Source organism: Macrotis lagotis, chromosome X (genome assembly GCF_037893015.1).
Source record: "Macrotis lagotis isolate mMagLag1 chromosome X, bilby.v1.9.chrom.fasta, whole genome shotgun sequence".
Taxonomy (NCBI): Eukaryota; Metazoa; Chordata; class Mammalia; order Peramelemorphia; family Peramelidae; genus Macrotis; species Macrotis lagotis.
The window spans coordinates 329,941,798-329,969,297 of record NC_133666.1 but is presented as its reverse complement, the minus strand read 5'-3'; the positions used below and the strand labels follow the sequence as shown (position 1 = coordinate 329,969,297).

At 35.2% G+C, this 27,500-nt stretch overlaps 1 protein-coding gene across 3 annotated transcripts in view; it reads left to right on the top strand.

The window, feature by feature from the left end:
- The first annotated feature begins 646 nt into the window (after nt 1-646).
- LOC141497520 (palmitoyltransferase ZDHHC11-like) overlaps nt 647-27,500 on the top strand; it is a 201,959-nt gene continuing 175,105 nt past the window's right edge. For 2 of the 3 annotated variants that reach the window (XM_074200189.1, XM_074200187.1), the window contains exon 1: nt 647-850. The gene's annotated coding sequence lies outside the window, so the exon portion shown is untranslated. Of the gene's footprint in view, nt 851-17,683; nt 17,756-27,500 lie in introns of those variants that run through there. The other variant, XM_074200188.1, reaches the window with a different exon arrangement.

Below are 27,500 nucleotides of genomic sequence, written 5' to 3'. Positions count from 1 at the left end.
CTCCTACAAGAGGTAGGATTTTAACTGTTTTGAAGGAAATCAGGAGAGTAATATCCAGTGAATTGGATCTCCCTCAGAAGAAAAGCAATCTTGTGGGTTCTAGTGGCCAGACCACACTCCTTAGCATTCTGGTAACCATATCCCAAAGTCCCTTATAAGGTTTCAACCTTCAAATATTATGCTAAAAGCCTAGACTTCCCTAAGAGGGAAATTCACTGCTCCTCTAACTCCAGAATCATGCTAGTGAGCCGGTCTTTAGATAGTTTTTTTTTTTTAATTTTGGGATAAAGTGATTTGCCCAAGGTCACAAAAGCTAAGTAGGTATTAAGTGTCTGAGTTTGGATTTAAACTCAGGTCCTCCTGACTCCAGGGCTGGTGCTTTCTCTATCCACTGCTGCCCCTCATTCTATAATTTTTTTTGTAATTTGCAAGACAATGGGGTTTAGCGACTTGTCCAAGGTCACACAGCTAGGTAAAAGTATCTGAGGCCAAATTTGAACTCAAGTCCTCCTGACTCGGGGCCTGTGCTCTATCCACTGTGCCACCTAGTTGCCCTTCCCCCTACAAATTCTTGATAGAATTCATACACTCCTTCTACTTGTCCATATGGCTCCACTCTCATAACTGTCATTTCTTTGACTGATAAATCATTGCCTCTACTTGGCTGAATCAAAAAACCAGGGACCTGATCAGACCGGTACATAGGAGGCATTTAAGAAATGTTTATTGATTGAGCCTTAAAGCAGTCAGATATTGTAGTAATCCAGATAGTAGGTCATGAAAGTCTGTAATGAAAGTCTATAACCGGGATGGTGTCAAAGAAGGGGACTTTTAGAGACATGTTTTGAAGGTAAAATTGATAGACCTTGGCGACAACTGGAAATGGGGCAGGAAATGGGGCAGTGGTAAGAAAGAGGGAAGTTGAGGATGCCATTTAAGTTGAAAGCCTGGATAACTGGCTAACTTTGTAAGAGAGAAATTCAGAAGAGGAGTTTTTAGGAGGTAAGATAATGAATTCAGATTTGATCATGCTGAGTTTAAAAATGGCTACTGAAAGAAAATCAAATTTGAGATGTCTAAAAGGCAGTTGGAGGTTAATAAATAAACATATATATATGTGTGTGTGTGTGTGTGTGTACATATATATGTACACACTTATAAACTCAGAACATTTATATAAACACATACACACCTAGGACAAACAGTACAGATGAAAAACAAGCTGAGCATAGATTTGAACAGAAGGAAAAGCAGAATGAATTGTTTTGGGGAATTATAAAGGTCTATTACTGAAGCTAGACTTCCTATGGCAAAGAGTTAATACTCCTTTTTGATATTTTTTTTAGTTCTAATATTTGACTAACTTTGCTTGATTAGTAGTGAAAAATAAGAAAAATAATCGTCTCCAAACAATTAGAAATAAATATCACATAGAGAACAATGGAGAAACCCTTGGTGTGTATGAGAAAGCTACAATATATAACCAATGAGGAACTCCTAAGAACAGGAGTAAAAAAAAATGGTATTAAAGATTTAATGATGAGGAGAGAGGACAGTCAGGTGGCAAGAATGAAGCACATCAAGAAGACATCCATAATGCTCAACTGGTATCCTCTAGATCAAAAAAACGAATTAGGAAGTTCTCTTATCACCTGAAAGAGCTCTTGACTCAGTGATATCACAGATCCATTGGAAGTTTTGATACCACAGATGGTAGATGCTAAGTAAAATGAATGACCAAAATGACTTCACAGAATTCTTGTGAGATCAAAGACAGACCTAAAAAAGAGAACTCATGCCTCAGCCAGTCCATATTCTTCATCATCCAGATAAAAAAACTAAGACCTAGAGAAATACTAAACCACTTGCCCAAGGTACAGGTGGGATCCTAGGTAGATCAAAGCATTGCTCATTTTTAAATTAAGTTTTTATTGATTTCTTTTGATTTTTACATGATCACCTCCCTCGTTTGGATAAAAATGCATTTCTTATTCATGGATATGAGAAGTATATGATCTACTTCTCTTCTAATTTTTTATATTATGATTTTTAGTATTAAGGTTCATTCAGAATGTATTGTGGTGTATGATTTAAGTTGCTAACTTCTGCCTAACTTCTGCCAGATTCATTCTAGTTTTCCTATCAGTTTTTTTATTATAAAAAGAGTTCTTTCTTATATAATTTGTTTTCTACTTTATCAAACACTGAGTTATTGTGTTCCATGTCTTTAATTCTTCCTTGTTTAGTCTATTCCGTTGATCTATCTCTAATTTTTAACCAATACCAGATGCTTTATGATGACATCTCTTTTATAATATTATTCAAGGTCTGGAAGGACCATGCTCCCTTTGTTCCTGCCTCTTGTCATTATTTCCCTTGATACTTTAGATCTATTGCTTTTCCAAATGCATTTTGTTGTCATTTTATCAAGTTCGATAAGTAATTCTATCACTTACAGATGAGGAAACTGAGATTCATACAGGAAATGAATCACTCAAAATAACATATGTAGTAAATCGCAGGGGAAGGCTTGCTCATTGTTGAAATTTGGGCACTTGCCTAGACCCCTGCTCTAAACTAATTAGCTTTAATCCTATATGCCATCTTATGTTTTCTAAATGTGGTTTGTTGACTTGGAAAATTTATCAGTCAATTTGGAGTCCACCATGTTAGAAATGGAATTTAGTCTGTTGGGAAATAGACATGACCAAAATGGAAGCAAAACCCAAATTGTTAGGGATTTATACTACATTAGAAGAGTGAACCGATAGGACCAACTTGTTGACTTTCTCAAGGGAACTGAACAGACTGTTGCTAAAGCTGTACTATATATCACTTTTTTTTTTGCACTGTGTAAGTGTATTGTATATAGCTGCAATCACCTGCCTACAAAGACATTATTAAAGTAATTGATAATATATAGTCCCTGCTGCTCTGTATTATAAAACACATGTGTAAAATGTGGCACAGGATATTTAAAGTCATGATGAGTCTCTTCTCCAGTGTCAGAGGAGAATGATGAGAAGGAGTAAATTTTCATGCATGTGTGATAAATATTGAAAAGTTATATCTCCTCTTGCTATGATTTAGAGCTACTGTCAATATGATTTAGAAAACAGATGGTAAAGGGACTTAGCTACAGTTCACCATACTGACTAGAGCCAAAGTTTGAATGAGAATTGTTGAGAAAGGATACCATGTCTAATTATTCCTCTTCAGCAAACACCTACCAGAAAAATGGGGTAAAGCACTGATTAAACTATCAGATCATGTCTAGAAAATTAACCTCTTTCAAGGTACTGTCTAATGCAATGATGTCAAATTGAATTTGAAGTGGTGGCCATTAAATTGTAAATAAGGATCCCTGCCCACAGCATACTTAGAAAACCACATATTGACATTATCTATGTTCTTTTGTATTTTTATTTATTTTGTTAAATACTTCCCAATTACACTTTAACTTGGTTCTGGGAATTTGGGAGCCACATGTCTGACACTTCTTCTCTAAAGGTCTCATTCCAGATTCCAATCTGATCCTTCTGGGAAGTCAACTTTAATATAAGAGGATCAGAAGGAAATAGAATGTAAAGTTCAATCTGCTATCCAGACCAAGGCAACAGAGGCTTTTCCTCAGAGTTCTGACATGATGCAGGCTCTTTCATTTCCATATGAATGAAAAATTAATGAGTTTGCTTGTTTGCTCTCCATCCAGTGTGAGCTATGGAGGATCAATGGCGGGTCCTGAGGAAGAAGATTGTTGTAGGAAGAAAGTATATTCCTTTCTCCCTTACCTTAAAGTATGCTTGTATGCACACACACACACACACACACACACACACACACACACACACACACATACATACAATTTTAGTGCACTTTGACAAGGAATGCTTCCCCAATTTCATAGCAAGAGCTAACATACCCTTTAAGATCACATTACTTTTCCTGGATCAGTTTTTCCCCATGCAATGTAATTGTATTTGTTTTCCAGGGACAAGAAAGGGGAAAAGAGAGAAAACTATGGCTTTCCTTGGGCCAGTTGTACATGGAGAACCCAAAAAGTAGAGGCAGTAAGATGAAATAGAAAGAGTGGCTGTTTTGGAGTGATAGGACCTTACCTTTCCGTGTTTCCTTTCCATCCTCTAAACTGAGAATTTTACATCTTTTTTTGACATCTTTTTTTTTTAAGGCAAAGGGGGTTAAGTGGTTTGCCTAAGGCCACGCAGCTAGGTAATTATTAAGTGTCTGAGACCGGATTTGAACCCAGGTACTCCTGACTACAGGGCTGGTGCTTTATCTACTGCACCACCTAGCTGCCCCCTAAACTGAGAATTTTACTTCAAGCTTTACTGAAAAAGAAATAAGGTTCTTCCATTTACAACTTGTGTGGCCTTGGGCAAGTCATTTTATTTTTCTATAATCAGTTATATAGGGTATCTTGCTATTGTTGTTAGACATATAATCTTTGAATTTATTGGTTTCTTGATAGCTCGATAGCTTGAAAATTGAGCTCTTGATCCTTTCAAGACTGTGCCACTTTTGGAATAAATGTTTGCTATGGTTTGGTTCTGATATTTTCCTTTTCAGGTGAGGATATTTTTAAAGATGGAGGAGATTTGAATTTGTTTGTAGGAAGCAAGGAAGGAAGTACACAGAGAGTGATTAAAAAATTAGAAAGGGAATTAGAATGATAGTGGGGGAAATCTGCTGGAGAATATAGAGGGTTTGACCTGGGGAAAGAGAAGAGAGAGCATGGGGCATGATGTAAAGGATATACACCAATAAGCAAGAGTTTCACATAAGCCAAATGATAGGTCACAGAAAGATTTTTCTTTTACAATACATTTTTTTATTCTCTTCTTTCTCAGAGAGAAAGATAGGTTCATTTATTTATTTATTTTTTACATTTGCTTCCTTGATGTGCATAGATCAGAGAAAGATAGGTTTAAAAAGGGTTGAGAGTTAGGGGGAAAATTGGTGAACCAAAGCAAAATTATCTTTGACAGGATGGGGGGGGTGATGAGCTAATGTTTAATTTTAGAGACACAATTCATAGAATCATAGATCTAGAGCCAGAAGGGATTTTAGAATCTCATTTGATCCTCACAATAACTCTGTTTTTTTATTCCCATTTTACAGATGAGGAAATTGAGGAAGACAGAGGTTTAAGTAACTTGTTCAAGGTCACAAAGCTAGTTAACTGTCTGAGGTCAAATCTGAACTCAGTTCAAGGCCAGTGTGGTCAGTGTACCTAGTTATTCCAATACTTAATCAAACAATAAGACTAAATTCAATTCTTGTAACTTGTAACATTAAATCTGGCCTCAATTTCCTCATTTGCAAAATGAGAATGTAGATTAGATGAATTCTAGGCTTTCTGGGTGATGACAAAATCAAAGGTATCTCCATAATTTGAGACCAGATCCTCCCCATCCCTTCTCATTCTTCAGCCTTACACTGACACCTCTTCCCTCCTAACTGGATCTTCTACATTCCACCTGTTTCTACTTTTCCAGACACAACATTACCACCTGCCTGTGTGGTTGAATCTAGAATTGGCCTTCTTCTAAAAACCTAGTCTCTCTTGGTACATTCTTCAATGATCAACGTGCTTTAGCACCATTCTAGTTATTTTGAAACCTGGGCTGCAGATGTACAGATCCTGTTTCCTGTCCCAATCTGCCCACTCCCTTACTCCCATTCTCCAAATTAAGAAATTTACTTTCATCTTAAACCTTTTCTTCTCTCACTTCTTTCATCTTCTGGCACTCCCTGAGATTTGGCTGCCTCCAGATAACCCTGCTTTCATTGATACCCCTTTTGGCACCTCCTCCATGTTCATTTATTCTTGAGTCTGTGATGAAGAAATCAGAATACTGCTTATTCCTCATTGCCACTTTCCTCTCTATCACCATCACTCAGTCACCTCCTCTCCTTTGACCTTCATGTTATCCAAGCTAATCATTCAACCCAGATCTTGATAGCCATTTTCTAGACCACCATTCAGGATGGTCTTCTTCATTGAACAATGAGTTCTGTTCCTTCCTCATACTCTTTCCAACTCCATTTCTTGCCATCATATGAGATGATCAGCCTAAATACCTTCAGATATCTTAATTTTTCATTTCGGCCATTCCAATGAATCCTGCCTTTACTCAGCTACTCACATAGAGACCTTTGGTTTTGCCATTACCCAGAAGCGTTCCAGTCTATGTTCATGAACTCTGAAATTGCATTATTTGATCAGATTTTAGAACTCCATCTTTCCCTCTGTTTTACAGTTCCTAACTCAGTTCTGTCCTCACTATGAGATCTAACCACTCTATCTATAAATCCCTTCCCAGGTCACTATCTTGCATTGTCCTATTCTCTTCCTCTCTCTTCCACCCCTTTATGAATCTGCTCAACTCTACAGAATTTTCTGCATTCCCATTCTTTGTCTTCTTATCTTATTGCTGGTCACACCTTGCTAAAACCCATTTTTGGGCTACTCCCATCATTTGCCTACTTCATACTTCTACAGAGCTGGAAAAAAAAATCACAAACTGTGCTGATTGGGTCACCACAAACAAATAATACAAAATCTCAACTGGGCCCCAACTTCAGTAAAGAAACATCTTTTCCTTCCCATCCTCTAAGATGAGAATTCAGTTCATGCTTCACTGAAAAAAAAAATGAAGCCCTTCACTAAGAACTTTCTCTTATTCCCACTCCCTTCTCTACATTATTCAGACATCTTTCCTTGCTGTCTCCTCCCTCACTCCTATTTTACATGAAGAGGTAGCCCTTCTCTTTGCCAAGCAGAATTCTGTCTATATATCCTTAATTTCATCTGCTCCCAACTTCTTATCTTCAGGTGACTTTCCTCACTATCACTGACCTTTCTCCCCAATCTTCCCTTATTAAATCTTCCCTTATTAAATGTCTTCTTCCTTGCAGCTTACAAACACCCCCATCCAAAGGAAACACTTTCTAGACCTTCACTATGGTCATATTGAGTACTACCCCCTCAGACTGTCACCCTATAACTTTCCTTTTCATAAAACCCTTTCATTCTTTGGTTACTCTCCTCTTACTTATTCCTTAACTCATTGCAACCTGACTTTTTAATTCATTACTTAGCTGAAACTAAGTTACCTTAATTTGAAACTTAACCTTAATTTTTTAAATCACCAAATCTGATATTTTCTTAATCTTTATTCCTGTCCTTTGCTGCTGACCCACTGGATACTCTTCCTAGATATCTTTCTGGATACTCTCTTCCTTCTGGGGTTTCTTGGAACTTGGAACTTCTCCCTCTCCGTTCTTCTAACTTGACTGATCACTCCTTCTAGACTCCCTTGTTGATCATCTCCCAAAACCCACCTCAGCACTATGTATGCACTCCCAAGTTTCTCTTCTGAGACTTCATCTGTTCTTTCCCTTTTGATGACTCATCAACTATTATGGGGTTCATAGCTGTCTATTTAGATAATTCCTTAATCTATATATGCAGCTTTATTCTTTCTTCTGGGCTCCAATTGGGCATTTCCAGCTATTTATTTAATCTTTCAAACTGGACATTCCATTGCTATCTTAAAATGTTCAAAACTGAACAAATTATTCCCACCCATCCACCCCTACCCTCCCCCCCCAAAAAAAACTTACCTTATTTTGGAACTTCTTGATTTCTGTCAACAGTACCATCATCATTCCAGTAGCCCCAGATTCACATCCTTTACATTATCTTTGCCTCCTCATTTTCCATCACTCCGTATTTCAGTTGCCAAATCTTGTTTTGGTTTTTACAAGATCTCTCCTGAATGATCTTCCCTCTGATTCAGGCCTCCTTATCTCTTGCCTGAACTACTGCAATAGATTTCTAATTGTTCTCCTTATCTCACTTGTCCTCTCTTCATTCCAGCCTCCATGTATCTGCCAAAGAAAGTTTCCTAAAGTACAGATTTGACTGTATTATTTTCCCCTCCCTCAATACAATGACTCCCTCTTGCCTTTGGGATTATATAAAAATTTCTTGGCTTAATTTTTCAATCTTTCCAATACTCTCTTTAACACCTGGCCCCAAACTATCTTTCTAGCCTTTTTATACATTATTCTCCTATCTAAATTCAATCATGAACCCAAGTTACTGTTCCTCACACATAACATTCTTTCTCCCATCTTCACACCTTTGTACTCTCCCATGACTGGAATTCATTTTACTGTACCTTTGTTTCTCAGCATCTTTTCTCTTTCAAAACCCTGTGCACCTTTTGCAAGAATTTTTTCTGATTCCCCTAGCTATGAATACCTTCTGATAGATCCATCCCTCCTGACCTTGAATATATTTCATATGTGCTTATTTTGGCACATTTCCCAGAGAGAATGTAAGCCCCTGAGCACAGGACCATTTCCTTTTAGACTGCATATCTCCTGTCCTATACATAACAAATTCAATATATGCTTGCTGATTGATCTTTTATATTATACCATTTACATGAACTAATCCTATAATTTCTTTTGTTATTTTGAGCATTGCTAAAATATGCTTTTATTTTCTGTAGTATTTTTTTGCAAATCTAAATTAATTCTGTGCTTTAAATCTTCTTGATTATGTAACATTTATCCTTTTTATCACTGTGTTGTTCTTTTTTTTTTTTAAATTCAACTCATCTCAGGAGATCTCTGTGTAGCTTCATCTATCACTTTAGATCAGGGGTAGGGAACCTTTTTTTGTTTTTTAAGATTTTTCCAGGCAATGGGGTTAAGTGGCTTGCCCAAGGCCACAGGCTAGGTAATTATTAAGTGTCTGAGACTGGATTTAAACTCAGGTACTCCTGACTCCAAGGTCAGTGCTCTATCCACTGTGCCACCTAGCTGCTCCTGGGAACCTTTTTTCCACCAAGGACCATTTGGGTATTTATAATGTCATTTGTGCACTATAGTTGGTCAGACATTTAATTAACTCAACCCTAAAAATCTATTAGATTTAGTAAATTCTGAGTCCTGCCTTGGCAACATCAGACCAATACAGCCTGTGGACCAAGGCTTCCTTGCCCCTGCTTTAGATCCTTCTCTACTTTTCATATCAATATGATTTGCAATTATGTCAGAATTTTATTTTTGAGTCCCTCTCATGTCCATCTTTAAACATCCTTTAAGAGATTTTTGGATTGTTCTTAACTTTTCTCTGAACATTTTCAAATTCATTTTTTTAAATTCTTGGTACCTGACTTTTGTCACCTTAGCATCTAACAAAGCCCCATGTTCTTTTTGTGAGTATTGGGAATTCTAGCAAACTAGACCTGCAGTAGTTATAACAGTAGTTGGATCTCTCATTATTTGCCTTATCTTGCCTTTAATCTGTTTTACAATTGTCCATTTTTTCCCATATGACCAGGTGGTCTCTATTATATTCCCACAATAGCAAGACTTTTGTTTCTCTTTCCAAATGACTACTACTGTGCTCCCTTTCCACCCTTTGATTTTGTCCTGTATATATTGCTTCTTGAAGTACAGTATGTCCCCAAAGTCCTCTTTTATCAGATGTGTTTCTTTTAACTAATAAACCTCTATTGTTATGAGTTGTGAGCTATGAACTTAAACTCATTTTATTACTAATGCTCTCTGCACATTGGTATATGATGGTACAGACTGAGGTCAGTTTTATTCAGAACCTCATCCTAATCTCTTTCCCAATAGTGTTCTAAGACATTGCCTCCACTTCTAGTCATCTTTGCAATAACTGATATCTTTTACAGTATCTTTTTTTGCAAGACAATGGGGTTAAGTGGCTTGCCCAAGGTCACACAGCTAGGTAATTGTTAAGTATATGAGACCAGATTTGAACTCAGGTGCTCCTGACTCCAGGGTCAGTGCTCTATCCATTGCACCACCTATCCTGCCCCACAGTGTCTTTGATAATAACATTTCCCCCCTCTTTCTTGACTTTCAGTTTAAGACCATCTTGATCTAAACAGTATGTCTCTGGGCAAATATTTTCTTCTGAATTCTTTTAAAATATGCTTTGTCCCAAATTGTTTCCATTGTTATAATATTTTAAGCCAAACTCTAGTTAATTGAATTCTATTCTTTGACACTATTTATAAGGTCAGCTTTTCATTTCCATCACTCTCCTTTGCTTCTTAAGAAGAAGCCTTCCAATTATAGAAAAGCAATTGACTGCTGCTTTGGAGAAAAGATCTCACTGTATTTATTGTTTGTTAAGTACAAAAAAGCCTTTGACTTGAGAGAATAAAATGCAGTCATAAAACCTCTCCTCCATTAAGGAGTCTTCCAGGAATTCATTGAGATTAGATGAGCCCCCTTAGAAGAAGCAGCCACAAAAGTTTCTTTATTCAGTGAACTTCTGTCAATACTAAGGAAGGCATATGCTTGTCAAATGTTTTTTTTTCCCATCAGAGAGTATGTCCTACACAAAAATACTAACAGAAGACAAGATTTTCAGGATCCTTGTATTTGTGTCAGATAGTGTGCTAATTATACAGAATGTTAGATGCTCAAAAGAGGGAAATGTAACAATTCACATAGGAAGGACCAAGAATGATCATTGCCCATAATGTGTCACCTAGTTCATTGACACTGATGAATTGTTAAGCCATTGAATTAAATCCTTACAGATATTTTGGAAGGGTACTGTGAATGAGCTAGTCCTAGAATTGGGGGGAAAGAATGGAATAGATTGAGTTTAAAAACTATGCAGCATTTTCAATAAGTGTAAATTTTTCCCTTCCTTATACAAGATTCTATTTTTTTTTAAAAAAGTAGCATTCTTTAGGCAATAATTGCTTTAAGATCATGAACCATAATATTCTCCAAAGATTCACAATTGTGAGGGACCCAAAGAGACATAGAAACTCATGAAGGTTAGAAGTAGACTACCCCATATTGTGATTGATTTGCTTGAAAGTGATGAAATAAGGGATATTGTCTGTAAAGTATGTGATTTGAAACAGATTCAAGTCATTCATTTAACAAGACCAAGGAATAGATAGAAGATGGATAACTTGAGTCTTGCCCTAGTTTTTGTTATTCAGTCATTTCAGTCATATCTGTCCCTTTATGACCCCATTTGAAGTTTTCTTAGCAAAGATACCAGAGTGGTTTGCCATTTTTTTTCTCCAGTGGATTCACTGCATCTACTAATTTGAGGTTAAGTGAATTACCTAGGTTCACAAAGATAGGAAGTGTTTAAGGTTGGATTTGAATTCAGGTCTTCCTGACTCCTGGTCCAGTTCTCTATCCACAAAGCCACCAGATGCCCCTCTTGCACGGGCTCCCATGGAAAAAATTCAGAACTAGAAGAATGAGTCTAGTACAATGGTTATTTCTTAAAAGGAAGACTATTAAGAGGAAGTGGACAAGAGTTGCATAGGATGAGAAGGAACAGAAGGCTTGTCCTGCATCAGCATTACTGATGTAATAGATAGGGTTAAATTTTTAAGTATGGACAAGAATCACACGGAGGGTGGGGAAGATTTGGAGGAGTTAGAACCTATTTGGGTGGAGAGAATACTCACCTCACTGAAATCAGATACACACACATACACACACACAAGCACATACAAGTAACAAGGTACAGCTTTAAATGAGATAAGGTACTAGAGGATTGACAGAGGACACTAGGGATTAGGGAATATAGGAAAACATTCAAACCCTAACTTCAAAAAGAGGAATGGTTTAAAGGAGACCTAGGAAACACATTAAAGCAAAAAAAAGTTTGAGTCAACATTGAAATAAAGAGAAAATATCTCTAGTTTAGTTGAGAATATATAGCATTTATTTGTTAGTTTAAAAAGTGATATCTACTATATAATTTTTATTTATTAGTCTAAAAAGCAGATCTAACAATCTGCTACTAGAATTATCGTGAAGTAACAGGAAAGTTCAGGGACACCAAATGAACTTCTTATTTCCTTCAGGAATCAAGGAAGTGGTGGCAGCTTAGTTGGTAGAAGCAAGATAGAGTCAATAATTAAGAATTACCAAAGGATGGCTGGGTGGTCCAGTGGATAGAGCACTAGCCCTGAAGTCAGGAGTACCTGAATTCAGATCTGGCCTCAGACACTTAATAATTACCTAGCTGTGTGGCCTTGGGAAAGCCACTTAACCCCATTGCCTTGCAAAAAAAAATAAACCTAAAAAAAAATTACCAACTGACTGGGCCATTACATTTAAAATTACTTGCTTAAATGACATTAATATTAGTCTCAGTGATAGTTTATGTAATTTTTATACCACCTGTCTTCATTTTATTAGTTATTGATCTCAATTAACTTGTAAAACAAATTATTAATAATTTGGTTTTTATCTTTCAGTTATTTTTGGTTTATATAAACCTTTAAGTAGTCAATCTATCCAGTCACAAAAAAGATATTCATTCATACACCTGACAACTGCCAGCCTTGGTAAATGAGGTGAAATTCTTATTTAGAACCATGCCAGATTAATTATTCCCTTAAAAAAACACTGACAACAAGAAGTATGGCAATAAATTCTGTGCTTGCACTTAAGTGACAAGCACTCTGACCCAAGGATTAAGAGTCAGAGTGGCTCTGATTGATTGAAGACAAGCATAGCATATCACAAACCCTTGAGGACAATGGACCAATTAACAGTTTGGGAAAATTATTCTGGAAACCCTTCATCTTCTTTAAGAGCAAAGAGTAGTATTTTTTGATATTCAAAAAGAGATTGGGGGAGGGCAAAATGAGGAGATGGGATTATGCTAATTGATGATTTGTTGTGCATAGAATGCTAATCAATCAGGAGCCACCAAATCTATCAAGTTAAGTACATATTGAATCAATCTGAAATAACTTCCTGCTTCTTCTAACAAATCATAACATCATCTGATATTTTATGATGTAATTTGGGAGAAAGCAGTTAGGGATCTTTCCCATTGAGGCTTCTGGAGGAAGTCTTGGGCTATGACTGGGTGAATATTTCTTTACTGAACTTTGTTCTGTTTATATTATGCATTTCCAGAAGCTCTGAACTAAAGCCAGGCTGCCTCTGGCCAAGTCAGTTTCCATGATGCCAGGTCAGTGTTCCAAGCTACCAGAGACAGGACTTCTGGGAACCGGTGACAATAGGAAGCAGTCACTGTGGTTAGGCAGTTAGGAAAAGAGGGAGGAAAAGTTTGAACTATCTCCATAGATCTCTACACACACACACACACACACACACACACACACACACACACACACACACACAGAGTACACAAACACAGGTAAGATGAAGTGGGACAATAGTTTTCATTTATAATAAAACTATAAGCCCATGAGATAAAGATATTATGTTTTGAGTATAGTTCATCATTTTGATTTTTATAAAAGGCATGGTTATTAGAAACAGAGTACTCAAGTATATAATGAATATACTGGTAACAGAAGTTCAATAGAAATTTTCTGAGATAATTTTTGAGGATTTTTTTTATCAAGTCAACAAGAATTTTTGAAACACCTACTATGTGCCAATACACTATGTTGTTTTAGTTTGTCATATAAATATTTTTGGTTTTATATATTTCAATTAATTTCCTAATATATTCTCCCAAATCCAGTGAACCTTCCTATGTAATAAATATTTTTTTAAAAAAGGGAAAAACCTCTTCAGTAAAACATTAGATGAACATCAAGGGCATCTAACATTTGTTGAAATTTTTGAAATTATTATAGAACAAAAGGGTAATTTCAGGTGTTCAAAGTCACATTGACATGAAGTCACCTCAATTAAAATTCAGTTTGAATTTTAGAGTTACAGTGGTGAATTCACTTCAATTAAAATTCAATTTGAATTTTCTTCATCAGTACTATGTGAAATACAGGGAATTAGGTGGTGTAACTCATAGGGCACTTGGCTTGGAATCAAGAAGACTCATCTTGATGAGCTTAAATCCAGCCTCTGACACTTTGGGCAAGTTACTTATCCCTGTTTTCCTCAGTTTCCTCATCTGTAAAAGTGAGCTGGAGAAAGAAATGGCAAACCATTCTGCACTGAACTTAGGAATAGAGTCTACTTCATAAGGGTCAGCAAAATATATTTGCCTAGAGTCTTGTCATTTGGAACAAGATGTCTTTAAACATCTTGATGTTTAAAAATAGCATATATGTTTTTTGTATATATGCAATAATAATAAAATCATGCATATGCATATATACATATAAAACTTGACTAAATTCATTGGTATGAGAAACACTGGGTGAGGAACTCCCTCTTAGCAATGCATAACAGCTCTTCTCTAGACATACACAGATATATGCATATGTACCTTTTTCTTCCTTCCTTCCCTCTTTCCCTCCCTCCCTTTGTTCCTTCCCTCCATCCCTCCATTCCTTCCTTCCTTAAAGAATTGACTGGGCCACTGAAAAGTTTAAGTAAAGCCCAGATTGACTCATCTAGAAGGTATTAGAGCTGGAACTAGAGGGAAGAAGGAAGGAAGGAAGGAAGGAAGGAAGGAAGGAAGGAAGGAAGGAAGGAAGGAAGGAAGGAAGGAAGAAAAGAAAGAAAGAAAGAAAGAAAGAAAGAAAAAAGAAAGAAAGAAAAAAGAAAGAAAGAAAGAAAGAAAAAAGAAAGAAAGAAAGAGAGAAAGAAAGAAAGAGAAAGAAAGAATGGTGGGAGGGAGGGATGGAGGGAGCAAAGGAAGGGAGGGAAAGAGGGAAGTAAGAAAGGAATGGAGAAAAGGAGAAAGGAAGGAGGTAGGGAAGGAATGGAAGGAGGGAAGGAGCAAAGGGAGGGAGGGAACAAGGAAAGGAAGGGAGGAAGAAAGGAAGAAGGAAGAAGGAAGGAAGGAAGGAGCAAAGGGAGGGAGGGAAAGAAGGAAGGAATGAAGGAAGAAAAAGGTACACATGCATATATCTGTGTATATCTTTATCTATCTATATTTTAATAATTATATTTCCATATAATTGGTTACCTTGGTAATCCAACTCTTCAATCAATTAAAAGCATGTTTCTGAGAAGAGGTCTGCTTCACCAAGGTCCATGAGAAAAACAAAGGTTGAGAACTACAGGATTAGATGACTTCCAAGGCCCTTTTAAAAATATTTATTTATTTTCATCCATATACACATGCATATTTCCAAGTCACAAAATTTCCCTCCACCCTCCTGTCCCCACCCAGCAGGGATCAGTGGGGTTAGCATTATATATATATATGTATGTATACACACACACACACACACACACACATATATATACATATTTTGTTAAACATGTTTACAAATTAGTAATTTTGGGGCATGAGGAATTAGGATTAAGGGAAAAAATACATGAGAGATAATTTTTATAAAGTGTTCATCAGATTCCATAGGGGTGTTCTTTTTTTCTGTGTGTTTTGTTTTGTTTTGTTTTCCTTCCTCTGGTTGGGGATAATGTCATCCATAACTAGTCAAATGCAGTTGTTCTATCTCTCTGGACTGCCTCAAGGTCCTTTTCAACCCTGAAATTGTGTGATTCTGTTTTGTGTCTCCTTCACAAAGATCCCCACTCAGAATGTTCTAAGTAACTATGAGCCGATGTTCCAGGATAGAGCATGAGCAGAGAGGCCTCAGGCATCTGGGGACTCTCCATAAGCCTCTGTTTTCTCTTCTGCCAAGCAATTGAGGGTGTTCAATTTGGTAGAATTGAGCCATTGTTACTTCAACACACTCCTGAGGTCTTAGCTCCCCTTCTTCCCCTTCCCTGCTTTCAGGTGAAAGTTTTCATTTGCTTAAAACAACATTCCTTGTTTGTAGTACTCAGAGAAATACTCAATGGGTTTGTGATCTTATAAATTTACATATTTCTTCCAATTATGTAAATCACAATTCTATACTTGCTCATCCTGAACAACTCTGGTCATGTATTCCCTTAAGAGACCTTCCCAACCTGCTTCAGGCCTTCTTAGTTGATATCCTGAGACCTCAGAAGACTATCCATTGGTTTCCTTTCATTTTTGCCACTTTGATATCATTCCTTTCATCACTTAATTCCTTTTTCATAATAGTTGCAGCCTGCCTACCATGAGCCCTCTATGAGGTTTTCCAATGCAATTTTGGTAATTCACATCTGTTGTTGTGTGACCTCATTTTGGGGTTTTCTTGGCAAAGATACTGGAGTGGTTTGCCATTTCCTTTTCCAGTTCATTTTACAGATGAGGAAACCAAGACAAACAGGTTAAATGATTTGCCCAGTGTCACATGGCTAAGAAGTATTTGAGGATGTATTTGAATTCAGGAAAATAAATCTTTCTGACTCCAGGTCTGGAACCCTAAATACTGCATCACCTAGGTGGCTCTTGCCCTAGGTAATGAGCCTTGATCACTGTGGCTAGAGTGCGGGTCCTGAGTTCAAATGTGACCTCAGACACTCACTAACTTTGTGATCCTAGTCAATTCACTCATCTGTAAAATGAACTGGAGCAGAATGGCAAACCACTCTAGTATCTCTGCCAAGAAAATCCCAAATGGGGTCATGAAGAGCCAGAAATGACTGGACATCTAGAAGACTAAATCTCCTTAATCAGTTGTTCATTTTCCAAGTTTGCAATTCTCTTCAGAATCCTCTTCCTATGTCAGTAATGATGAATACAATATCCAGCTGCTCCTTCCTAAATTCTCTCATCTTATGCCTAGTCTTTTGCTTTTAGTCCCACATCTCAATGGAACCCTCTCAGTTCCTGACAGTGGGGGGAAAGGGAAAACAGACTTTGAACCGTATAATCCTAAATACAGGAAATTATGGAACATTTGCTGACAATGGAACAAAAACTGAAACACAAAAGACAAAATGAAACACCTGTTACATTTAACTAGGAAATTTGTTTTTATTGTTAATCATTTTTTGATTGTCATGACCCAATCTGGGGGATTTTCTTGGCAGAGATACTGGAGTGGTTTTACCACTTCCTTCTCCGCTCATTTTACAGATGAGGAAAGTGATAAACTGATTTATTCAGGATCACACAGTTAGTACTTATCTGAGGTCACATTTGGGGGTCCTCCTGACTCTATCCACATTGACCACCTAGCCCGGATGTGAGACAATGAGGGTTGAGTAACTTGTGCAATGTCACACAGCTAGAAAGAGTCATGTTGTCCTGATTCATATCTGAACATTGGACCCAGATGGCTCTGGAGGAAAAAGTGAGGCTGGTGACTTAGCACAGCACTCCTTCACTCAAATCCAATTCAAGTGCTTGTCATGGCATCACCTCCCTGATGTCATGATCATCTTTGAAAATGAAGGACAAGCCACCTAACCACAAAAAAATTAGAAAATTAGGTGGCATCAAGAACTGCTTGGATTTCTAGATTCTAATGAACTTCTTTTTCTTTTTTCCTTTCCTTTTTTTTTAAAGGAACTGGAAACTTAGCCAAATCCCCATGAACTTCCAAAGGCAGAGAATCTATGTAGGTAGAGAGAGAAATTCAGCACCATCTGTAACTCTTTCAAATCTATGGCTGCCAAGTGCCAATGCATTTGAATTGAGTTCAGGGACAAAGGTAACCTGATGATATCGATGATGTCTGGTCTAAGGCTTCTGAAATTTTCTACACAGCAATCTGTTCAGAAGACACTCCTCTCCTACAAAGACAATTGTATTTATGAAGTATCTTAGAGTTCCATGGCTACCGTGGCAACCGTGGCAACCGTGGCAACCAAAGAATTTAACTCTGTGTTACTAACTCTGTGTTACTAACTCTGTGTTACACTTGATAACAGGATAGAGGAAAGTTCGCATCTCTTTTGAACTTTGGACTGGTGATTGGAGGTGAGAGGGGCATACATAGATTATTGTACTGGCTGAAGTGGGGGGTTTGATTTCTATTTGGGACACAATCATGTAGAATTTCACATCTCTATAAAATTTCAGGATATGTCCACATATGAAAAAAAATAATGAGGATGGCAAGGTAGTTTATGACTGAGAGTCAGATGAATACTTAACTACTGCTAAGCAGAGATTTAGATGTTCAGAGGAGGGAGCCATCCCTGTGGGCTGGGCTGGTCAGCTTATACTTTAAGGAGAAAAGTACATGGCTCAAGACGTCAAAAGTGACTATTGTGCTGGCAAAATGTATGAGAGATATTCAGAGTGGCTACAAGGGATGGCAGACCGTGGGACTGTGACCACAAACAGAGCCTTCCTTGCAGAACCCCGAACCCTCTTTCCTAGCCTAAGCTCAAGGGGCAATTTTGTGTTAAGATGAGAACTACCTCTAGGCAGAGAAATAGAACAACTTAATCTCCAAGTGTGAAAAGAGAATCAAAAGCTATTTCTTTATATTTACTAATTAGAGAATAGAAAGAAATGAATGAACATGTTACTCATGAATGAATTATGTTTGTAATAATAGCTTATTTTTCTTTATTTCTAATCTTTTAATGACCATTACCCTTTGTTGTTGTTGTTTAGTTGTTTTAACTGTCTGACTCTGACACTCTTGGGTCTCCATTTGGGGTTTTCTTGGCAAAGATACTAGAATGGTTTGCTATTTCCTTCTCCAGTTCATTTTATAGATGAGGAAATTGAGGCAAACAGGGTTAAGTGACTTGCCCAGAGTCACACAGCTAAGTACCTGAGGTTGCCTTTAACACATTGGCTACCTACTGGGTCACCCGGCTACCCAGACCATTATCTAGGGCTTGTATTCATATAGACTTGGCTCATTCCAGTCCTAGTTCTACAACTGACCTTCCAAATCCCTTAACCTGTCAGTAATTCATTTCTTTTTTAATTGTTCAAATTAAAGAGATAGATAAGATATCTAAGTTTCCTTCCAAAATTATGATTTATTGATTTACTTAGTGTTATTACTTAGTGCTATTGCCCTGGTATTTCTTAGTGCTATTTTACTGTAAAGAGGGAACTTATCAATACTTTCTTTGTATCCTATTGTACTTGAGTCCTTAGCATTTTTGGATGACCTAAAAACAAAGATAGAGTGGAAATAGCAATGATAGCAGCCTCATTTCAATTAAACTTCCTAATGATTTTGCTAATAACTCTGTACTGTGATCAAAGTGACAAAGAGGAAGCTGTAGTAGAAAAAGCACCTCTCTTGGAAATTGGAAAGGTAGATTGGAAAATATAGGTGATGTAAAATTTTTTCATAAATGTATATTAAAATCATGAGTTTTAAAATTTATTTGAAAAAATTATTAGAAAAAGAAAAGGAATTGTAACAAGGTTCCTAGTCCCTCTGGATAAAACTGATCCAAACAAATTTCCTCTTATATTGTCTAGTTTACAAAAGATTCTAGGTGACCAGTAAAAGCCAAGCCAAAAGTAACACTTATAACCAGGGATTGAATTCACTTATGATTTGCTTAAAAAGTGATGTTAATAAACCAGGGCTCACAAATCAGTTAATTAACAAACACAAAGTTTTTGTCGGGCCCAGAGGAGCCCAGTTAGGAAGGGGGAGGAATGTGGAGATCAGGTCAAAAGAGAAATGTTTGAATAAATTTGTGATATTTAGTATGAGGAAAAGAAAGAAAAGAAAACCCAGTGGGAACATGATAGCTGTTATCAAGTATCCTCTAGAAGAGCAATTAAATAACCTAAGTAGCTTCAGAAGACAAAAATAAAGACCCAAAGGTAAAAGTTACATTAGGAAAATCTCAGATCAATGCAAAGAATAATTTTCTAACAAGCACAACTGCTCAATAATGAAATAGACTCTTTTTTACATCAAAGTGAGCTTCCTAATCCTGAAGCTAGAAAAGTCAGGGATTCTTACTTTGCCCAGGAGTTTGGATGTAAGATGCTCCTATAAGATTCTGTAACTAATCCTTCAGCCTGCCTCCAGAGTTTAACCACATCTACTAAGCACAGGTCTTTCTTGCTGTACTAAGTGCTGAATATTTTTGAATTAAATTAATTCTGTCATTTCTCTGGCAGCTTCATTCCCCGCCCCCAAATGGAAAACAGGCTATTTAATGTTTCCATGTGACTCAGTATATACAACAAAGACAAGTGATTATAAGACTTGACTACAGGATTAATTAGTTCAATTGAACATAAATTAATTGTTAAATATTGATTTAATTTTCAAGTGCAGACAAGAATCAAGAAGGGGGTTTAAGTAGAGGGAGTCGGTTGTAGAAATAGATTTAATTTTTCCTCGTAAGTGAAACCATGGTTGTTATATGTGAGTACAATTAGTCATTATGCAAGCAATTAGTTGAAGAGACACTTTTTGAAAAGCCTAAATAACAAATTGAAATCTCTTAAACATATTCTATCTTTTAAAAATTCTGCACTCATTTGTCTTTGTATACATTTTCCCTTTGTTATTGTTGATTTACTTGGAATTTTCTTATTTTTATTAGAAGATTTATTTGGTCATATGTTGAATTTTTCCTAATTCTATGTTCCTATTTTTCCTATTCCTATGATCAGTTATGTCAGTTGTGTCTGACTCTACAAGTTCTCTTTCGGAATTTTCTTGTCAAAGATAACTTGCAACGGTTTGCCATTTCCTTCTCCAGTTTATTTTTCAGTGGAGGAAACTAAGGCAAACAGGACCTGTTCATGTTTACACAGCAAATATGTATCAGAGGCCAGATGTGAACTACTGAAGATGGGTCTTCCTAATTCCACCTTGAAGACCTTCTATCTTGGATACCAAATTCTTCTCTGAGAAAATTTTACAAAGATATTTTTCATATTCACTTGCTTTCTGTCATATGCTTAGGTGAATTAAATTTTATAATCTTTTAATTTCATGAAATTAAAGTTATCTATTTCATCTTTCCCAATTACCTTTATCCCTCCTTTGGTTAATAATTCATCTACCCATAACTGTGGTATTTCTGTTTATCTTCAGTTTTTTCATTGTATGATCTTAAATGTTGAGGTCATGCTTCTTTTCAATATTCAGTTTGTATATCCATTTTGAATTTATTGTGGAATATAGCATACGATATTGGCCCAAGTACAACTTCTGTCAGCTACTTTCCAGTTTTTTTCATCAGTTCTTATCAAATAGGTGGTATACTTTGTTAAATAGTTTGCTTTCAGATTTACTGAACAGTGAGTTATTAATAAAATTCCATTATTTCTGATTCTCATTTGTCCAATCTATTCTCCTGATCCACTTTTCTTTTTAACCTGTACCAAATAGTTTTGATGATTGCTGTTTTATAATATAGTTTGTCTGTAATTACTATTCACCCTTCATTACTTTTTTCTCTTGATATTCTAGATCTTTTGTTCCTCCAAATGAGTTTTGCTTTGTTTTTATTTTTATCTAGATCTTTAATATGTCCCTAAAGCAGTTGACTGGTACAGCAATAAATCTTTACATGATGTAACCTTTAGAGTACTGGCATTTTTATTATGTTGATATGGCCAACCAATGAGTTTTGAATATTTTTCCCACTCTTTACGTTATTTATTCCTTTAAAGGGCACTCTGCAATTGAATCTATGCAAGTATTTTATATGCTTCCATAAATTGATCAAACATTTTATGCATTTTATAGCTATTTGTGATGGATCTTTCTATTGTTACCTCTTGAATATTATTATTAATATCTAGACATGCTATTTATTTTGTAAGTTTTTTGTGTAGCTTGAAACTTTGATGAATCTATTGATTTTATCAGTTAGATTCTTCATTGAGTCCTTGACATTTTCTAGGTAAATTATCATGTTATCAGCAAATAGAGATAACTTTGTTTCCTTTATATTTGTCTTAAAACATTAATTTTATTCTTTATTATTTCAATCATTTCAAGAACTATAGAAAATAATAGTGGGGAGAGGGTATCTTTCTGCTATACTCTTTTATTTACTGTGAAAGATTCCACTGCATCTTCGTTGGACATGATATTTATTTATATTTAAAATAGGTACTTTAATAACATTAAAAATCCCCCTATATATATTCTTTGCAGCAAAACTGAGAACTTTTTCAAAGATTTTTCTTTATTTATTGAAATATTAATGTAATTTTCCTATTTTTGTTTTTCCTATTTTAATTTTAATATGAAAAATTATATTGTTTTCCTAATGTTCAACCAGGCTAGAATTTCTAATATAAACATAATTTGGACATAATGAATGGTATCTTGGATAAATTTCTGTAGTCTCTCTCTGACAGAATTTTTATTTAAAATTTTTGAAGTGGTATTTGGTAATGATATTGTTCTATAGCTCTTTTATTTTATCCTTGGTTTAGTTATTGGGACTGCATTCTTTCATTTAAGGAGTTTGATAAAGTTTTGTCAATTTCTTAGAATGATTTGTTCTTTCTTTTTGGAAGGTGGGGTAAAGAAAGGTATTAATTGGTAGTAAGTAACTTGTCCAGGATCACAGAGCTAATAAAATAAGTGTCAAATGTCTGAGACTGGAATTGAACTCAACTCCTTTTGATTCCAGTGCTACTGCTCTATTCCCTACACCACCCAGCTGCCCCTTGTGAAAATAATTTAAATAGTATTATAAATAATTGTTCTTTAAAAGAATTCCTTTGTAAATCTATAAGGCTGGGAGTTTTTCCTTTGTCATTCCTTTGCAGTTAGTTTTATTTCCTTCTTTGGGGTTGAATTATATAAGCTTTCTATTTGATATTCTATTAGCATTTTATACTTTTAAAAGCAATCTACTTCTTTTGATAATTTTTTTATATTTATTTTGATTTGTTGTGCTTTTATCTTAGTTTTTATTTTCTACTCTCTTCTATTTAATCAGATAGGCTAAAGATTTATCAATTGTTTTTAGTTTTTTCAAAGAATTAGTTTTTAATTTTGTTTATCATTTATTTAACTTTTTTCCAAATTATTTCTCCTCTAATTTTCAATATTTCCTCTTTTGTTTTTCTTTTGGCTTTGTTTATTTGTTTCAATTTTAACAAATGCATATTAAATTCATTCTATTTTTCAATTTTACTAATGTATATTTTTAGGAATGTAATTTTTCCTCCAAGTATTACATTAGCTGCTTCCTAGAAATTTTGATGTGTTATTTTACACATATAAATATCTTTCACATAATTATTATTTCTATGATGTGTTCTTTGGCCCCATCATTATTTACGATTTACTTATTACATTAATAATTTAATTCTGATCTGGGTTTAATGTCTTTGGCTTATGTTCTCTCACTTGGTTACTTTTTCAATTTGTTAATGAAAAGGATATGTCTACTTTTTCTGCCTTTTTGGATTTTTTTTTAACTTCTGACCACAATATTTAGTATAATTTTAGTAAATGTGACATGTACAGCTATGAAATTGTTCATATATATATATATATATATATATATATATATATATATGTATGTATTTTTTTAAAAAAAGGTAATTGGGGTAAAGTGACTTGCCCAGAGTCTCACAACACTTGGTAAGCAGTTGAGGTTGGATTTGAACTCAGGGTCCTCCTGATTTCAGGACTGATGCTCTAAAATATGTATATTCTTTACTGGTTACCTTCAGAAAGCATCACAAATCATTTAACTCTGATTTCTTTAGCAACTTATTTCTCTATTTTCCCCTTATTCAACTTTCTTTTAAATTTGTCCAGTTATGAGAAAGAAACATTCATCTCCTATAAATATTGTATTTCTATAAATGTCTCTTTGCAATTCAATTAATTTTTCCTTTATGAATAGAAAAATAGATTTTAGGGGGTTCATTAATCTAGAGAAGAAAATTTATATTTTTATTTAGTTCTCTAACTGAAATTTAATATTTTTTCAATTATGATTTTTGTAAAGTAATATTATTGTAGAAGGTATCCATCAACTATACCAAACTATTAAGGAGGTCTATAACACAACCCCAAATTAAAAACTCCTAATTTTATATGTTATTCTCTATATTTATAATTTAGATGTTATAATATTAATTGTTTTGATTCTGGGGGATTTTTTTGCATCAGTTCATAGAAATTTTTCTATATCTTTTTGAAATAATCTCTTTACTCATACGTAACAGCAAAATAATCTTCATTGCAGCTATATATCACAGATTATTTAACCATTCTTCAATTGTTAGAATCCTCTCAGTTTCCGGGTTTTTTTTTGGGGGGGGTTGATAAAAAAGAACTGTTATAAATTGTCCCTCTATTGTTGTTCTTAATCCTACAGTTGTCTTTTCCATTCTGTTATTTTTATTTTTTTAATAATTTCTAGAGATAAAATAATTTACTTTATTACTTTTTTTTGTAATTGTATTTATTTACCTTTCTTGTGTTTCTCTTTAGGAGTATTTTCAAGTCAAGTAATCTTCTCATGTCTGTTTTTTCTTTTTATAACAATGTTTCAAATACCTCTTGTTGAAATGTCATCTTTTTTCATTGATGATTAGGCTTATGTTTTCAGGATATGTCATTTTAAGTTACATCTTAAACATTCTTACTTTAAGAATGAATTATTCCATTCATTTTTATGGTTTGGGGCAGGAGGTGCAAGATAGTATTGTGTTGCTTTCCTTCCTTTATCTTTGAAGACTTTTCTCTTGATCATATATTTGTTCCCTATCAATTAAATTATTACATTTAGTCACTATGTTGATTCATAAGGATTTGTTTCCTTTTCATGGAAGTGATTTGTATACTTTGTTGACTAATAATTTTTCTGTGATCAGAAATTCTAGGAAGTTTCCTCATTAATATTTCTTAATCTAACGGTGTTCAGATCATTTGACCTGTGTTTTAGGAAGCTGAAGTTGTCTTTCTGTATATTATCTTCAAGATCAATGTGTTTTGCTTGCAAAGAGATCATTTGTTCTTTTCATACATTTTTTTCTATTTCCTTAATGTTTTTCACAACAGGTTATTTATATTCTCAGTCAGTTATTCTCTCTTTTACTGCTTTGGAGAGACTCAACACTATGGATTCAAGTTTTTTCTTTTCTGTCAATTATTCTATTGCATAGGCTATAAATCTTGTCATTTATTCACTTTTTACTTCTTTATTCAATATTCTCTTTTTTTCTGGAACAATTTTGGAACATCCTGCTGTAGGTAGGTGCTATCTTGAGATCCCACAGAAATCTTTATTCCATTAAATTTCCTTTGTCTAATAATATTTAAGAGTACTTTATAGTCTTTTGAATACTTTTATCATTTTAGTATATTTTCTGAATTATTAGTTTCTGCTCTATATTTTTAGTAGATTTTCTTCCTCTTGAAGTCTTAGGTGGTTTTAGCCTTTTTTTTTTTTAGTATATTTCCCTGCTGCTGATCTTCACATTCCTTTAATGAAGGCTAATTCCATAGTACTGAACCTTGGCACTTGTTTCAGTCTCTCATGTTGGGGAGTTTATTTTTCATTAACCTCAGTTTCTGCCCCAAGTAGCTTCTGGGGGTGGGGGGGATATGGTTGGCCCCAGCTACATTCCATTACCCCTTTCTCCAGGGTTGGTGAAGTCAGTCATACTGTTCCTCTACTTTAATTACCTTCTTTATTTAATTTTATTTAATTTTCTGCCTAGATTGAATCACTACTACTTTTTTTGTGGGGTTAGAAGAGATCATATGTTTTTTCTGAGGAGATTCTCTTCCATCTTTGCATTCCCTAACTTAATAGCTATCACAGACTGAAAGGTCCCTGTCTTCTCCACATGTGTCCTCTTCTAGTGGCCAGGTCACATTTGATGTCTGGTACCTGTTGCAACAGGATGATGAGGCAAGAGTTGAGAATTTGGGAAATGGACTTCATGGTCAGAGAATCTCCAGCAAGAGGGAATCCCCTGAGAGAATTTCAAAGCACAAAACTTGTAGAAAATAAAGGTTGTTGAGGGAGGGTTGCTGAAGGAGCATGGTATGGATGAGCATTTTCCCAGCATTCACATCCTTGTTTCTTTATTCAACTTCTTGCTTTGTTGTACAGTAATTACTTTTTTGGGGGGCCTTGCCAGGAAAAATGCATAGTCATCAATCCTATTGGACTCATGAGCTAGAAATTTCATCATTTATTCTTAAAACTAGAACCCATCCCTTTCAGGAATGTGGAAAAAAAGTGAAAATTCTACTTCAAATAGTTTATTAACTCTGAGAGTAAAGGATTCAAGAATTATTTACCTTGAATTATTTTGTGTATTGTAGACAACACAGAAATTTGTAAATTTATATTGATTTTAAACTTTAAAAATATTGTTTGACATTCTTTGGGCCTCTTGGCCATTCACATGCTATTCCTAAATACACACACCATGAAACCAAAGCTGAATATATGCAACTGAGTGTTTTCAAATTACTCATGGGGGGAAGAGTATAAATGGAATGCATCTTCTTAACTTGATATACAGACAGGGCAGTGCCTAGCCAATAAGGTCTCCTCAGGAGTTATTTCATTGCTTGGGAAAATAAATTTCTTTCTCGTTAAATGTTTACTGTAAAAGATTTTAAGAGCTAAAAATAAAAACTCAAAGTGAGGTGTTTATTGTACAAGTAGTTCTTTGACATGACTTTGGCAACATTTGCATCTAAAGATTAAAAAAAAATTCCAATGGATGTTAAAAAAGAAGTAAGTTGAAGGCATGTTCCAGGGCACCACTCAGCCATTGAAACACTTTCAAGTGACTTGTCAAAACAAAGGTACTGAAATATTTGGAACTACTGGTAACAAAGAAGAATTTTGTTGATTGAAAATTGATTGTTATTTTTGTAATTTGCAATTTAATTAGGGCTTTGAAAAGCTTATGAAAACTTTTTGAGCAGGCTAAAGACTGTCATCTTGCCTGTCAGCTATCCTAGGGACATGTGTATAGTATTAATTTCTTTCCCGAGATGTGCCAGTAACACATAAGAACTAACTTTTTTTGTCCCTTTGCAATTCTATGGAAGGGATTAAAGGGACATTTTGATAACTTTCTCTTTCTTAAGCCTGGAAATTCCCTTGAAGCAAACTGAAGCTAAAGATGGATTAATTGTAGATTAAAGGAATCTGATTTACTGCAGATGAGATTACTATTTCTTTGTGTATTTGCTTTCATTTTACTGACATGCTAGAACAAAAATGCTATTTTTCCATGAGTAATCCAGACCACCCTATGTTTCCTTCTTATAACTGTAGATTACTAAACTACAAAAAATGCCTGAATTTGTATAATCTTTGACTTTTGCTGTCTGCATTTGCTACAGAAGGCAGGTGGTCTGAACAACAAGACTGTATATGGTAGAAGAATTCAGTTGGGGTACCTATGGTGCCATCATATTTGCATTTATTATCCTAGGCAAGTATCTTTGGGCTTCAGTTTCCTCATCTGTAAAATGAAGAGATTGTATTTGATGTATTCCAAGGTCCCTTCCAGCTCAAATCTAAGATACTGTGAACACAGTCAATTCAATATAACTAACTCTTAAAGAGACTACTAGTTGATTCATCTTTTTCTGATGGCCACAGATGGTATTCAGACCTCTGTCAAACAACACATGAATGCGTGCTGTTGGTCTCAGGTGAGATTAGGCAAGACACAGTGAACCCAACTTAATTTCAGGAGAAAACAATCTTTCTTGAAGTACAGTCTTTGCTCATGGTGCTGGTGGGAACAGGAGCATTTGGAG